The sequence below is a fragment of the Heptranchias perlo genome, chromosome 37 (genome assembly GCF_035084215.1).
Source record: "Heptranchias perlo isolate sHepPer1 chromosome 37, sHepPer1.hap1, whole genome shotgun sequence".
NCBI lineage: Eukaryota > Metazoa > Chordata > Chondrichthyes > Hexanchiformes > Hexanchidae > Heptranchias > Heptranchias perlo.
In genome coordinates, this window is record NC_090361.1 from 7,572,039 (window position 1) to 7,588,808 (window position 16,770).

Here is a 16,770-nt window from a genome sequence, read left to right on the forward strand (position 1 = left end):
GAGTCTCCAGGAACTGAAGATTAATCCCCGGGACCAAACACCGAGAGAAAAATCACAGGGGCATTTTAAAAAAACAACTTTTTTTTCATTGAATACTTTCGTTTATTAGTTATAAAAATATTGAAGTGGGGGGGGGGTGGGAGAAAAAGATTATTTTGACTGACAATCGTCCAATTGGCTTCTAATTGGCCGTGGGAAGGCGGAGCGCTGTGAGGATGGACATGTTGGGCGACCAATGGCGGGAGTGTGGGGGCGGGGCAGTTGGAGGCAGGTGGTCATGTGATGAAATCTCCAGGAATACGTCCAACCAGAGGTGGCAACCCCTCACTGAGTAGCAGTGAATCTTGAGGTGGTCGTCCATCTTCAAACTGCATAGCCATAACCTTTAAAGGGCAACACCCCATTGGGGGAGAAAGGCCTTTTGTTCTCCCCCAGGAGAAGTATTTTATTGTTTAAATCAACGTTTGTAAGGCGGAGTTGCACGATCGCCCATTACAGACAACTCGTTATAACTGGATTATCGAACTTCCTAATCCAGCCTGACCTCGACAGGGCCCAATCTGCTATGAAAGTAACTCTCTGTGTGACAGTCTCGATGTTTTGCTGTTGCATCCCTCTGCCCTCCCCACCCCCTGGGCCCGTTAGTCAGGAAATAACTAAACCTGCATCAGAATGCTTTCACTACAGCATGGGGAGTGTTGTGAAAATAAGTTGGGAGGTCAGATTTCACAATCACAATCTCATTCCTGACGCCCTGCTTGCAGAGATTTTCTTTAAAGAACCCTAGAAGCTTGTAATAATCTCCTATTTAAAGGTGTAGATATTATAAGTTCTCAGCTAACCAACATGTCCTCTTGCTTGTTATAAGTTATTTTTCCCCTCTCTTCTATTGTCACCAACTCTTTCTGGCAGTCCTTCTGTACCTCACCCAAGTTGGTAATCCAGACTAATGCTTCTGAGGGAGCGCTGCACTGTCGGAGAGGCAGTGCTGAGGGAGTGCTGCACTGTCAGCGGGTCAGTACTGAGGGAGTGCTGCACTGTCGGAGGGGCAGTACTAAGGGAGCGCTGCACTGTCGGGGCCGTACTGAGGGAGTGCTGCACTGTCGGAGGGGCAGTACTAAGGGAGTGCTGCACTGTCGTAGGGTCAGTACTGAGGGAGCGCTGCACTGACGGGGCCGTACTGAGGGAGTGCTGCACTGTCGGAGGGGCAGCACTGAGGGAGTGCTGCACTGTCGGGGGGCAGTACTGAGGGAGCGCTGCACTGTCGGAGGGGCAGTACTGAGGGAGCACTGCACTGCCGGACGGGCAGTACTGAGGGAGTGCTGCACTGTCGGAGGGGCAGCACTGAGGGAGTGCTGCACTGTCGGGGGGCAGTACTGAGGGAGCGCTGCACTGTCGGAGGGGCAGCACTAAGGGAGCACTGCACTGTCTGAGGTGCCGGCTTTCAGATGAGACGATAAACCGAGGCCCCACCTGCCCTCTCAGGTGGACATAAAAGATCCCATGGCATTATTTCCAAGAAGGGAAGCCGAGTTTCTCCCGGTGTCCTGGCCCATATTTATTCCTCAACCAACACCTAAGACAGATGATTTGGTCATTACCTCGTTGCTGTTTGTGGGATCTTGCTGTGCGCAAAATTGGCAGCCGCATTCCCTACAGTGACCACGCTTCAAAAAGTACTTCATTGGGTGTAAAGCTCTTCCTTTATAACTGAGGGTGACAGGTAGCGCGTGCGACCGCATTCCCAAAGAGGAGGGGAAGAAAACAGGAAAACCGTACAGTGCAAGAAAATTACCCACGCTCTCCCGAGCTGATTCAGCACTGAAACGGTTAAAGGAACGACAGCAGCCACTAAAAGGGAAGGCCCACAAAACCAGTTCAGTCGCTTCAAAATAGACTTATTAAAAGTTGGCCAACAATTAAAGAACAATTATCACCAGGAAAGGATTTACAGTTGTTTATTAGCGACCGTTCCAATAAAATTCAGTTGTTTCAAAACAGGCCGTGGCGAGTCCCAGGATGCACCTGGATGGACACGGCAGACATGCTGGGCAGCTGTTTCCTGCAGGGGTTCCTGTTGAGTGGTACGAATGGAGTTTGCTCTGCTCTCTCTTTGCACATCTCTTTCCAAACAGGATATTACAGTGCCGCAGGTGTACAGCGACAGAGATGGACGGAGCATCTCCCAAACACCGACTGACCCGTCCAAATGTCACAAAGGCCAAAGGCAGTCACGCAGCCCGCGCGGGATGGCGATTAACCTCTGACCCTCGTCCCCCAAACCCGACCCAACTTCCAGGTCTCTGGGCGGGAAAATAAAGCACTTCTGAGAAATGAACTGCTTTGCTGCTTCGCATTTTAACCCTTTCAGTGCTGAACTCTCTTTCTGCGGCTTTTTTTTGCTTCAAAGACAAGAGTAGATCTCCAGTGCATTGTGGGTATTTATGAAGTTTCAGGAGACTGGGAACTTTATGATGGGAAAAGCCATATTAGGAAAGTGAGGCCCAAATAAGGAGTCTGACACACTCCCGGGGACCCCCTGTAAATACTGACACATTCCCGGGGACCCCCTGTAAATACTGACACACTCCCGGGAACCCCCTGTAAATACTGACACACTCCCGGGGACCCCCTGTAAATACTGACACACTCCCGGGGACCCCCTGTAAATACTGACACACTCCCGGGGACCCCCTGTAAATACTGACACACTCCCGGGGACCCCCTGTAAATACTGACACACTACCGGGGACCCCCTGTAAATACTGACACACTACCGGGGACCCCCTGTAAATACTGACACACTCCCGGGGACCCCCTGTAAATACTGACACACTACCGGGGACCCCCTGTAAATACTGACACACTACCGGGGACCCCCTGTAAATACTGACACACTACCGGGGACCCCCTGTAAATACTGACACACTCCTGGGGAACCTGAAGAATCATTGAAACATAGAAAATAGGAGCAGGAGTAGGCCATTCGGCCCTTCGAGCCTGCTCCGCCATTCATTATGATCATGGCTGATCCTCTATCTCAATACCATATTCCCGCTCTCTCCCCGTCCCCCTTCATGCCTTTTGTGTCTAGAAATCTATCTAGCTTCATCTTAAATATATTCAGTGACTTGGCCTCCGCACCCTTCTGTGCTAGAGAATTCCACAGGTTCACCACCCTCTGAGTGAAGACATTTCTCCTCATCCCAGTCCTAAATGTTCTACCCCGTATCCTGAGAGTGTGACCCCTCATTCTACACCCCCCAGCCAGGGGAAACATCCTCCCTGCACCCAGTCTGTCTAGACCTGTCAGAATTTTCTATGTTTCAATGAGATCCCCTCTCATTATTCTAAACTCGAGTGAATACAGGCCAAGTTGACCCAATCTCTCCTCATATGACGGTCCTGCCATCCCAGGAATCAGTCTGGTGAACCTTCACTGCACTCCCTCTATGGCAAGTATATCCTTTCTTTGGTAAGGAGACCAAAACTGCACACAATACTCCAGGTGTGGTCTCACCAAGGCCCTGTATAACTGCAGTAAGACATCCTTGCTCCTATACTCAAATCCTCTTGCAATGACGGCCAACATACCATTTGCCTTCCTAACTGCTTGCTGCACCGGCATATTTGCTTTCAGTGTCTGGTGTACAAGGACACCCAGGTCCCTTTGTACATCAACATTTCCCAATCTATCACCATTTAAATAATACTTTGCCTTTCTGTTTTTCCTTCCGAAGTGGATAACTTCACATTTGTCCACATTATACTGCATCTGCCATGTATTTGCCCACTCACTCAACTTGTCTAAATCGCCTTGAAGCCTTTTTGCATCCTCCTCACAACTCACAATCCCAACAAACTTGGAAATATTACATTTGGTTCCCTCATCCAAATCATTGATATACATTGTGAATAGCTGGGGCCCAAGCACTGATCCCTGCCGTACCCCACTAGTCACCGACTGCCACCCCAAAAAAGACCCATTTATTCCTACTCTCTGTTTCCTGTCTGTTAACCAATTCTCAATCCATACCAGTATATTACCCCCAATCCCATGTGCTTTAATTTTGCACACTAACCTCTTAAGTGCAACTTTATCAAAGGCCTTCTGAAAATCCAAATAAACCACATCCACTGGTTCTCCCTTATCTATAGAATGATACAGCACAGAAGGAGGCCATTTGGCCCATCATGCCTGTGCTGGCTCTTTAAAAGAGCTATCCAATTAGTCCCATTCCCCTGCTCTTTCCCCATAGCCCTCCAAATTTTCCCTCCAAATATTTATCCAATTCCCTTTTATAACTTATTACTGAATCTACTTCAGATTCCAGATCACAACAACTCGCTCTGTAAATTTTTTTTCCTCAAGTCGCCTCTGGTTCTTTTGCCACTGACAAACCTGTGTCCTCTGGTTACCGACCCTTCTGCCACTGGAAACAGTTTCTCCTTATTTACTCTATGAGAACCCTTCATGATTTTGAACACCTCTATTAAATCTCCCGTTAACCTTCTCTGTTCTAAGGAGAACAATCCCAGCTTCTCCAGTCTCTCCATCTAACTTAAGCCTTTCATCCCTGGTACCATTCTGGCAAATCTCCTCTGCCCTGTAAATACCAACACACTGCTGAGGAACCCATCGTAAGTTCGGAAAGACAGCGTCAGCTGTCCAAAGGAAAGCAGCGCCCTGGTCGCAGAAAATATTTTTCTTAGTGCACAGCAACTGAAGTAATATGTTGGTAAGTCAAGCAGTAGAGAAATGAACACAGGATTCCCAAGGGAAGTTAGGCAGAGACCTGCTGATTTCATGGACTCCTCGCGACCCCACAGGTTTGAAGTTCCCAGTTTGAAAACCAATGCTTCAACTTGTAAGATTGGGAAATACGATTAAAGGGGAAGGACAGACTTAGGGCAAAGACTCCACACCCACCCTCCATTGCCTGTAGGTGAAAAAAGCAAGAGATTGTCACTGAGTGGTCCAGTTATCGCTGGGCTTTTTCGTAAGAAAGAACTTGCATTTATATAGTGCCTTTCACAACCTCAGGACGTCCCAAAGCGCTTTACAGCCAATTTGCTCACAGCAAGCTCCCACAAACAGCGATGTGATAATGATCAGATCATCTGTTTTTAAGTGTTGGGTGAGGGATAAATGTTGACCAGGACACTGGGGAGAACTCCCCTGCTTTCCCTCGAACAGTGCCATGGGATCTTTTACGTCCACCTGAGAGGATAGACGGGGCCTCAGTTTAACGTTGCATCCAAAAGACGGCACCTCCGACAACGCAGCACTCTCTCGGTGCGACATTGGAGTGTCGGCCTAAATTACACACTGAAGTCTCTGGACTTGAACCCACAACTTTCTAACTCCAAGGTAAGAGTACTGTCCACTGAGCCACAGCTGTACCTCAGAGCAAATTGTCAGAGGCTCCTTGCTGCTGTCGAGCCGCGCAGGCACGTGGATGGTGGGGTCGTGAAATTGGGCCTGTGGCTACAGACCCCTGATTTCCCAATAGCCGATTTCTGAGGCAAAAAGGAGGCCTGTGTGTGTTTCGTTGAATCGGGATAATTCGGTCCCTTGTCCGAACTTCGGAGTTCTGCAGTTGCACGCCTCCACCACTAGATGGAGCTTACGGCGCTCCATCTAGTGGTTGAAGTGTGAAGGCGCAGGCATGTGACGGGTCATGAGAAACGGGAGGGGGACCAAGGATCGATCCTTGGGGGACCCCAGAGGTAACGGAGCAGGAAGAGAAGCCATTGCAGGAGATTCTCTGGCCACGACTCGATAGGTAAGATTGGAGCCTGGCGAGGACAGTCCCACCCAGCTGGACGACGGAGGAGAGGCGATGGAGGAGGATGGAGTGGTCAACCGGCTGCAGACAGGTCGAGGAGGATGAGGAGGGAGAGTTCACCACGGTCACAGTCACCTGACCGGAGAGGTTCAGACATGGAGTTGCGGGAAAGATGGGCACGGATTTGGGAGGCGACAACACTTTCAAGGACTTTGGAGAGGAAAGGGGTTTGGAGATGGGGCGATAGTTTGCAAGGACAGAGGGGTCAAGGATGGGTTTTTTGAGGAGGGGGGTGATGGCGGCAGATTTGAAAGAGGGGGACAGTCCCTGAGGAGAGGGAACCGTTTACAATATCAGCCAACGTGGGGGCCAGGAAGGGAAGTTGGGTGGTCAGCAGTTTGGTGGGAATAGGGTCAAGGGAGCAGGAGATGGGTCTCATGGTCAAGATGAGCTCGGAGGAGGGGGCATGAGGGGAGATAGGAGAGAAAGATGTGAATTCAGGGCTAGGGGGAACCTTAGGGGAAGATTGGTTTGGTGGGCTAGGGGAAGGTAGTGGCAGAGGCAGCTGAACAGATGGTCTCAATCTTAGTGACAAAAAAGTCCATGAGCTCTTCACACTTGTTGTTGGAGGTGAGGGTGGAGGGCATAGGGGAGAGGGGTTTAAGAAGATGGTTTGAGGTGGAGAAGAGAAGCAGGGGGTTATTTTTGCATTCCAGGCTGATCCTGGAATAGTGAGCAGTTTCGGCAGAGTACTGGGTCCAATAGTGCTTAATGTGACCTTGCCAGATCAGCCAATGAATGGTTAAACCAGTTGTGCACTATAAACGTTCAAATCTGCGTCCGTTGGACTTAAGGGAGCGGAAATGGGGGCTGTACCAGGGGGAATGACCAGGGTGGGAGAGAGAAAGAGTTTTACTGGGGACAAGGGCAACAGACGTGAAGGTGATGGAGTGATTGAGCAGATCAGAAGCTGCAGAAGTCCCTTGGTGTACGGAAGGCTAAAGGCTGGACATTTGGGAGTTTGAAATGTCGTTGTAAGTGACTTGAGGGAGAGTTTTTTCCCAAGGGCGGACGCAGAAGGAAGCGGGGTAGGAAGGGGGGGGAAGGGGTTGTAAGTGGTGAGGAACATTAGGAAGTGATCAGAGATGGCCTTGTCTGTGATTTAGATGAAGAGGATGGAGAGGCCACGTGAGGTGGCAAGATCGAGGCCTCTTAAAGGGCCATCTCACCTTTCCTGAAGAGTTCTGAGCTGCACAGTAACAGCTGCTGACAGGTCCACTTTATTAAGTTATATAATGCTGCCCTCTAGTGTCGGAGCAAACAACTGCAAGTTGAAGCCCCCCAATTTCTCTCTGGAAGTGCATCGCTGTAATGTGCCAGTTGTACTTTAGTCAGTGTATTGTTCCCTCTCAGCCCCACAGTGTTATTGCAGGACTCAGGGGCTAACGAAGCTGCCTCGTTAGAGATGCTTCTCTCCAGCAGCCTCACTTACAGAAAATACACAACTTTCCCCAATACTTTTGTTAACGGTTTATTGATTTACCCAATATTTAAAACACATGATTCACGGGGATCGTAAGAAGAGACAAAAAGTGTCTGCGTGTCCCTCTCTTTCTTTCTCTCTCCTTCCCTCCCCCTCTCTTTTCTTTCTCTCTCTTCCTTTTTCCTACTCTCTCCTTCTCCCTTTCTCTATATCTCTCCCTCTCAACCCCTCCCCTCACTCTCTTTCTGTCTATCTCTCTGTCTCCTCCCTCCCTCTCTCCTTCTCCCACCCCCTCCCCCTCTCTCTCCCTCCCTCCCCCTCTCTCTCCCTCCCTCCCCCTCTCTCTCCCTCCTCTCCCCCCTCTCTTTCCCTCCTCTCCCTCTCCCTCCCTCTCTCTCTCTCTTTCCCTCCTCTCCCTTTCTTTCCCTCCTCGCCCTCCCTCTCTTTCCCTCTCCATCCCTTGTCTATTGTTGCACTTTGAACTCGTTCTCCATCCCTCGCTGACCTCCCCGTCTAAACGATGCGTTAGGTGACAACACTGCATCATTGTACAGATCATCCCATCAGCTCTATTTGTGCTTTTATTCCTCTCTCACTGCTTTGTTCTGTTTGAAATGAGTGAGTTTGGAGGTTTGGAAAGAGGCTGCTGAATTCTTGCAGGGGAAAGAGTTCCACGATTCGTGGTAGAGTCATAGAGTTATACAGCACGGATAGAGGCCCTTCGGCCCATCGTGTCCGCGCCGGCCATCAGATACGTCAGTCAGGTGTCAGTCTTCATGTGTGGATCCAGACAGTGAGCATACATAGATTATCCAACCATGGTGGGCATCTCTGTTGAGTCCACTCTTGTCTTTATTCACTCTTGTCTTTACTCTCACACAAATGCACTTTCCAGCAGGTTCCCGATCAGGAACAGGGTTTGTAGAATTGTAACATCCTCTGCGCAGCCATGAGTGAGATCTGTTCTCTGAGATATCTATCCTGTGTCCAGCGACCAGATAATCTGTTTCAGGTGGTGTTGGCTGAGGAAGAAATTTTAACCAGGGCACCGGGAGAACTGCCTTCTCTCCTTCAAATAGTGCCGTGAGATCTTTTCTTTGCACCTCAATTGGCAGACGGGGCTCGGCTGGACGTCTCATCTGAAAGACGGCGTCGGCCTTGGCTCAGTGGGTAGCACTCTTGCCTCTGAGTCAGAAGGTCGTGGGTTCAAAGTCCCACTCGAGAGACTTGAACGCAAAATCTAGGCTGATTCTCCCAGTGCAGTGCTGAGGGAGTGCTGCACTGTCGGTCGGTGCTGTCTTTCGGATGAGATGTTAAACTGAGGCCCTGTCTGTCCCCTCAGGTGGATGTAAAAGATCCCATGGCATTACTTTGATGGAAGTTCTTCAATATTTATCCCTCAACCAACATCACTAAAACAGATTACCTAGTTATTAACTTTCTCTGTCAATGAAGCACTCCCTCTGTGTTGGCCTAGATTATGACCCATTAAGGTGATCTTGAATCTTATTTGATAGAACAGCTTGACAACCTGTAAGTAATTCTGGCCTTAAGAAGGGAAGGGAGCTACGGACACCTGCTTCTATCGTGTGATTGTAATTTCTCTCCTTCGCCCCTTGAATTTTACAACTATTTTTCTCACCGTCTTTAGCTGCGGCCTCATGCCCTGCACCAATCTCTAATTGGCTGACTTTCCCTCCCCCCCCCCCCTCCTCCCCGCGGGTGACCCTCCCAGCACTCTCGATGGGCGGGGAGTAGCCCACACAAACCCTCCGCTCTGGGCAGAAAAACACCATGCTGTGTTTTCTCTTCCACCCGCTAGGTGGCAGTGCGATACCAGGCAGAGGCCCACGTTCAGTTGGTTACGATCAATCGTTCAGAAGGCGGAGGAAGCAGTGCACCGTGGTTAACCCTTTCGGTGCCGAATGCCTTGTGCGCCTCCAATCCGAACAGGGAGATGGCGATGTCGGGAAATATGGCGACGCCAGATCTGTTTCAGAAGAAGGGAGGGAGGCTTCACAATCCAAGAGTTAGAAAGGGTGACTTTCCAGCCGTTCCCATCTTGCTTAACCTCAGTATCACACGCAGGGGCTGTAAAATCAATGGTTCACTTGTAGTAGGTTTGATTTCTGAAAGTTTAAAAATCAACATGATGAAAATGTCCTTTTCATCTTCTCTTATCCCTCCATTACAACAGTGACCGCACTTCAAAAAGTACTTCATTGGCTGTAAAACGCTCTGGGTCGTCCTGAGGTTGTGAAAGGCGCTATATAAATGCAGGTCTTTCTTTCTTCTAAGCCCTAAAACCCTAAATACTTCTGTCCTGCACACGTTTCCTCTTCCCTCAATCATTACGGCCTTGCAGTCCTGGCTTAACGCACGAGAACCCACTCTACCTCTTCAAAATAGACCACATTGTCCTTCCCTACAACAATCTACAGGCCTTTAAAACCCAAACTCGGTGTCATCCATCCACTGTTCTTGACTTGTCTTCTCTCTGGCTTTTTTGCTTTCGTCGTTGGTGTGGGTCACCTGCACTTGGCCCAATACCTGGCTTTATCGATCGACAAAATATACCCAGCACAACCAGTTGGCTTTCAATGTGTGGCGCCAATGTGATTCGAAGGTTGCCCCTCCTGCCTCATCAGCCGTTCCACCACCCGGGGATTAACGTGAGACCAGCACATCGCCACGAGTTAGTGATAATTTGAAGGATGAAAATGGATTAGGATTTCTCAAAGGCTCTTTACAGATTTTTGGAGTGAGTGGGGGGGGGTGACTGGATCTCTGAGTGACCTGTTCAAGCTGCCTCTGCTACAAAAGGCCTCTTCCCCCGCACAGTGATGGATCCAGCATGTCAATGTAAATATGTGTCGGGAGCCCGTTCTAAACAGTATTAAATTCACTAGTGGCTTGTCCTAATGCAGACTCATTCTCAATCAGTGTTGTTCAGATTGTCATCATAGAGTAGCAAAATCATTGGATCGTGACCTCTAACTCCCAAACCATCCTGATTTGGACATTGTACCTCTCGACTTCTCTCTCTTCCTTTAAGATGCTCCTTAAAATCTATCTCTTTGACCAAGCTTTTGGCCACCCTTCCTAATGTCTCCTTCTTTGGCTCAGTGTCCATTTTTGTCTGATTACACTCCTTGGGGATGTTTTACTATGTTAAAGGCACTATATAAATGCACGTTGTTCTTTTATCACTGCTAATTCGGCATCCTGGCGTTCCCTACTTAATATCATCATCACCACAAGGACTGCAGTGGTCCAAGGAGAAGGCCCACCACCTCTTCCTAAGGACATTGTCAGGGTCGCCCACACCCTGAGAACAACCAAACTGGCACCAATACACATTCAGAGAAGAATAGACCCCAACCACTTCTGGTCTTTCATGTCTAGACGTCAACCGTGGATCAGTGGGTAGCACTCTCGCCACTGAGGTCATGAAGGGTTGTGGGTTTGAGTCCCACTCCAGAGATTTGAGCACACAATCTAAGCTGACACTCCCAGTGCTGTGCTGAGGGTGTGCTGCACTGTCCAAGGTGCCGTCTTTCTGATGAGATGTTGAAGCAAGGCCTTCTCATGGTGGACATAAAAGATCCTATGGCACTATTTCAAAGAAGAGCAGGGGGAGTTCTCCCCCAGAGTCCTGGTCACTATTCATCCCTCAACCAACATCATTGAAACAGATGATCTGCTCACTTTAACGTGGCTGTTTGTGGGATCTTCCTGTGCACAACTCAGTTGCAGTGTTTCCAACATTCCAACAGTGACTACACCTCCAAAGGTACTTCATTGGCTGTAAAGTGCTATGGGACGTCCTGAGATCATGGAAGGCACTATATAAATGCAAATCTTTTTTTAAGACCAGTGTTCAAATCCAACCAAGACTGCTGGGATAAAATTCTCCTCTGGCTGCTGGCTGTGAGGCCCTGTGAGTTCGGGCCAACCTTGCGTGTCGGTGCACAGCACTAAACCTCTCCCTATTTGATGCTAATTGACAATAAATTTTCTCAGGGAGGCCAGGTGATGTTCGATGAGCAGTAGGGGGCACGCTTGGCAGGTCAGGTGGGCTGAGCCACATTGAAGTGGCAGTGCAGAGGGAGCTTCACATTGCATCTCACAGCACCATACCTACCCTGAAAGTGCTTGACGCTGTATTCCTGAAGCAGGGCGCACCTGGCCGTACAGAAAAGGACAAGGAAAATCGTTGCAACTTCCTGCAGCAACTATTTTCGCTGTGTAAATTTCTAACTGAATACTACAGGGAAGAATTAACAGAAGTGTACAGAACTGCAGAGTGCCTGGGGTACTTAATTTGTGCCAATCTTGAATCAATTAAATTAAATCTCAGCGTAATTGACGTCCCAGTGTTAGAATCTGAGCACTGAGAGGCTCTACAATATTAAAATTATAAAAAGATGTCCCAGAGGGAAGTGTGTGCATGTGAATGCCACATGAAACTAAATGTTCTAACGGGGAGAAAGCTACACACACATACCAGTCTATCTCAGCTATCGCCTTATGCTTCGTCCTTATGTGTTAAAGGGTCCCTGTCGACCTCATTTTACAGCACAGAAGGCGGCCACTCGGCCCATCATGTCTGTGCCCATCATGTCATTTATGACCCATCCCTAGTTGCCCCTTGAGAAGGTGGTGGTGAGCCGCCTTCTTGAACCACTGCAGTCCGTGTGGTGAAGGTTCTCCCACAGTGCTGCTGGGAGGGAGTTCCAGGATTTTGACCCAGCGACAATGAAGGAACGGCCGATATATTTCCAAGTCGGGATGGTGTGTGACTCGGAGGTGATGGTGTTCCCATACACCTGCTGCCCTTGTCCTTCTAGACGGTGGGGATCGCGGGCTTGGGAGCTGTGGTTGAAGAAGTTAATAGATTCTGTTTCCATCGCTGTTTTTGGTCGGGAATTCTACATCCGAACAACCCTCTGCGTTATTTTTTTTTTTAAATCCTCCTAACTCTCTAGTTAACGAGATGCCGAAGATATTGAAGAATAAAAGCACCGCAGCGGAATGGGCTGATCGCAGAGCCAATTGTCCATTCGAGGTGACAGGTGGAACTGGTAGATGGATTCCGAGAGAGGAGCTAAGCATCACAACAGTCGAAAACATTGCCCTAAAAACAGTACCGTAAAACACAAGTGGAGACCTTGACTGGACAGTTGAGAAAGGAGATGACTTTGTGGTAAAATGGTGTGCTTTTGTCAATGGCCCAATGACAAGGTTGGCGGTCTGATGTCATTACTGCATCAGGGGTTGTGTTGAAAACCCATGATTGAAAAATGGGTTGGGAAATGAAATATCTTATTAAAACTATCTCCAGAAATGGATTCGGTGAATAAATCTATGGCTCGGTTTGGTGCTGGACAATGCAGACCAAGAAAGGCCCAGGTTCAGTTGTACGGTTTGATTTAGTTGATCTCAGTAGCGATGGCAGTAGAGGTAGGAAAATTAACATCAGTGTCCTTGGGTCAGGGAGTGGGGAGAAATAAATCAATCAGCATTGCTCTCCTGATTGCCCTATAGTGACTGCTACTGGTGTCTCGGTGCTTCACATATAGAATATCCTGGACACCCAGGAGTGAGGTACAGGCTCTGATCGAGGGGTTCAGATTGTTTATATACAGAATAATGGATAACTGGGAGTGAGATACAGGCTGGAGGCTTAGAAGATGCCCTGAGCTACACAACTAGATTGGCAGCTGCTTAACAATATGCAGCATAAACAATGAATCAGCAACAATTTGGATTTTAGAGCACTCCTCCTATAAGGGAAATGTCTAAAGGGGAGTAGGGGAAGAGACCAGAATCACGGTTAAAGAGAACAACAGAGAACAATTTAAGGAATATTTTGAAAGGATGCAAAATATTCCTTAAATATTCCTTAAATCTTGAATATTGTGGAGGCAGGAACCCTCACAACATTCAAGAAGCATTTGGATGAGCACTTGAAATGCCATAGCATACAAGGCTACGGACCAAATGCTGGAATATGGGATTAGAGTAGACAGGGCTGATGGCCGGCGCGGACACGATGGGCCGAAGGGCCTCTATCCGTGCTGTATAACTCTATGACTCTAAAATGGCTTTGGGAGAGAACTTCAGAAGGCAGGCGTATGGTGACTGAAAGGTGGAGCACGCAGGAAGGCCGAATTGGAGGATAAGAGGGAGTCGATGGAGAACCAAGTCTCCTTCTCAGCTGTCCCAGGTGGAGGAGGTACCCCTTCGACCATAAGGCCGTCAGACAGTGGTCGACACGAAACGTTCTCAGAGCCCTTCAGGGAACAGAGAGGGTGGACTCGATTGGTTTCTTCCCCGACCAGACGGTCGATGCCATTTGGCTGAACATCTCGTTGCCCTAACTGACCAACAGGCACCAGGCTGTAGCCTGGATGGCGGTGAGAAAGACCCTCCCAGTGCGGTCCTTCCAACACGCACGGAACCTCAGCGCCACCACGAGCTGCCCTCGAGGCTGCGGCGGGGAGGAGACCGTCTTCCACCTCCTGGTGGGCTGCCCCTTCACGCAGAGGGTGTGGAGAGAGATGCGTTGGTATCTGTCCCCGTTCATCCCAAACATTTCGGTAACGCAGGACGCTGTGCTCTACGGGCTGTTCCCCGGGACGCACACCGAGACATACCACCTGCGGCTGGAAGACCATCAACTCGGTGAAGGAGGCCCTTTGGTCCGCCCGAGACCTGCTGGTCTTCCAGCTGAAGGAGCTGTCCATGACCGAGTGTTGCCGACTGGCGCACTCCATGGTCCAGGAGTACGTGTTGCGGGACGCACTGAGGTGAGGTGCGGCCTAAGAAAAGGCTGTATGGGGAAAGGCCACCGTGTGAGGCCACCCCACCCAGTATTGTACACCATGAATCATAAGGAATATACTGTGTTTGAATTGTAATATTGAGATTGCATTGTGTACAATCTGAAATGTACTGGTTTGAAATTGTGATATTTACATTGAACTGTATGTATCTTAAAATTCTATGAAATAAAGTATATTTTGAAATAAAAAAAGTTTCCATAAAGTTTGAGAGTTGAAATAGAATTGCAATTTAAAAAACAAGTTTCTAGCATCATAGAAGACGTATGCTGAGCTCACATTAAATCCCAAGAGTAGCGTTTAACACGGCAACAAATCTCTATTAATTTGGGCAGTGGTTGGGGTGACAGGCATTTGGGTTAACGGTGAGAACTTATGAGACCACCCCTTAGAGTTGATTCTAAAAAGAATAGAAAACTTGCATTTATATAGCGTCTTTCACAACCTCAGGACGTCCCAAAGCGCTTTACAGCCAATGAGGTACTTTTGAAGTGTAGTCACTGTTGTAATGTAGGAAACGCAGCAGCCAGTTTGCGCACAGCAAGATCCCACAAACAGCAATGTGATAATGACCAGATAATCTGTGTTTTGGTGATGTTGATTGAGGGATAAATACTGTCCAGGACACCGGGGAGAACTCCCCTGCTCTTCTTCGAATAGTGCCCGTGGGATCTTTTACGTCCACCTGAGAGGGCAGACGGGGCCTCGGTTTAACGTCTCATTCGAAAGACGGCGCCTCCGGCAGTGCAGTGCTGGCACTAGCGTGCTAGCCTAGATTATGAACATGTTGAAACCTGCACCGATATTGCAAACAGTTCATTTCTAGTCTTGACCTCTTGAGACTAGACACAAAATTTTAAAATGATCCCCAGGACCTGCTTTCCTATTTCTGAACTGCAGCCCAGACGAGCAGAGGATACACTTTTTGGTCCATTTGTGTTGATCCACAAACTGATTCCCCTTTTTGTTTGCTTCCCTCATTGCCCTGCACACAAGTTTCCTCTGCCCGTGGGCAATCCACTTCAGCTGAGAAGGCGGAACAGTCTGGACCACAGGGCTTGTGTGTGGTGGTGGTGAGATTGATAATGTCGGTTTTCCCTTTCCTCACAGATGGGAGCCACTTGCTTCCCCCTCAATCTCCTTTTCGCCCGAAGGCAGGACAAGTCTGGACCACAGAATGTGCTCGATTAGATGGAAATGTCAGAATTGCCTCCAAACTCCCAGCCAGTTTCCACCCCCTCCTCTCTCTCTCTCCCTCTCCTAATTGGCTGGTGTGAAGCAGTCTTGCTCGGATGGCCTGTGCTGCTATCTCCTGTGTTACTGGGCTTGTCTCATTTAAATTTTACTTGATGTACAAAGAGACTGTGCAGATGTGGTGAAAGGATGTGCGGGCGAGCTGCACAGACCTGCTAGGCTGTGTCACAGGAGGGGAGATGAATGAGGATGTCCAAGAAGGACCTGGAGAGATTGAGTTAGTTGGGCCTTAAAATCCATGTCCCAAAAGTCTAAGCTGCCGATCTTGCAGGTGTCATCTGTGACTCAGTGGGTGACACTCCCGCCTCTGAGTCAGGAGGTCATGGGTTTAAGACCCACTCCAGAGACGTGAGCACAAAATCCAGGCTGACACTCCCAATTCACTACTGAGGGAGTGCTGCACTGTCGGAGGTGCCGTCTTTCGGATGAGACGTTAAACCAAGGCCCCGGCTGCCCTCTGAGGTGGACGTAAAAGATCCCATGGCACTATTCGAAGAAGAGCAGCGGATCCCCGGGTGTCCTGGGCCAATATTTATCCCTCAACCAACATCACTAAAAACAGATTATCTGGTCATTATCACATTGCTGTTTGTGGGATCTTGCTGTGCGCAAATTGGCTGCCATGTTTCCAACATTGCAACAGTGACTGCACTTCAAAAGTAATTGGCTGTAAAGCGCTTTGGGACGTCCTGAGGTCGTGAAAGGCACTATATAAATGCAAGCCTTTCTTTCTAGTGGGTCTTATAGAGTTGATATACTCCTGAATGGACAGAGCTGCTGTTTCCTCATTGATTTTTTTCCAGAGCAGTGTTCATCAATGTGACAATGTTGGTAGTCAGTGCTACAGTTCTTAAGACATATTCTTTAATACAAATTACAATCAGAATATCAGCCTGGACTTTATGCTCAGGTTTCTGGAGTGGGACTTGAACCCACAACCTTTCAGCTCTAGTTAGAGCCACGGCTGACACTAGTGGCTGCTTTGTTGTGAATTGGTGCTTCCTGCAGTGTTTGCCTCTGGCAGTTACACGGAGAGGTTAACAGTAACTACTTTCACGTTCTTTGAGCATGAAATGATTAACAGTCATCATGGCTGATACGCCCTTTTATTTGGACTTTTTTTCCGATGGACTCCGTACATTCGTGCCCAGATGTGGCATCTTTATTTTGCGCCAAGAATATCCACCAACCCATTACCTTCGTTAAGCAGGAGAATGAGTCTGCATCGCTTATTCCAGCCAACACACTCAATTCGCAAGTAACATAGGAACATAGGAACAGGAGTAGGCCATTCAGCCCCTCGTGCCTGCTCCGCCATTTGATAAGATCATGGCTGATCTGTGATCTAGCTCCATATACCTGCCTTTGGCCCATATCCCTTAATACCTTTGGTTGCCAA

General features: G+C 48.7%; 1 long non-coding RNA gene across 1 annotated transcript in view; it reads left to right on the forward strand.

Annotated features, from left to right (window-relative positions):
• LOC137304463 (uncharacterized) overlaps positions 1-14,248 on the forward strand; it is a 75,962-nt gene extending 61,714 nt beyond the window's left edge. The window contains exon 3 of the long non-coding RNA XR_010958581.1: positions 12,261-14,248. This is a non-coding gene — a long non-coding RNA (uncharacterized lncRNA). The remainder of the gene's footprint in view (positions 1-12,260) is intronic.
• Positions 14,249-16,770: the final 2,522 nt, after the last annotated feature.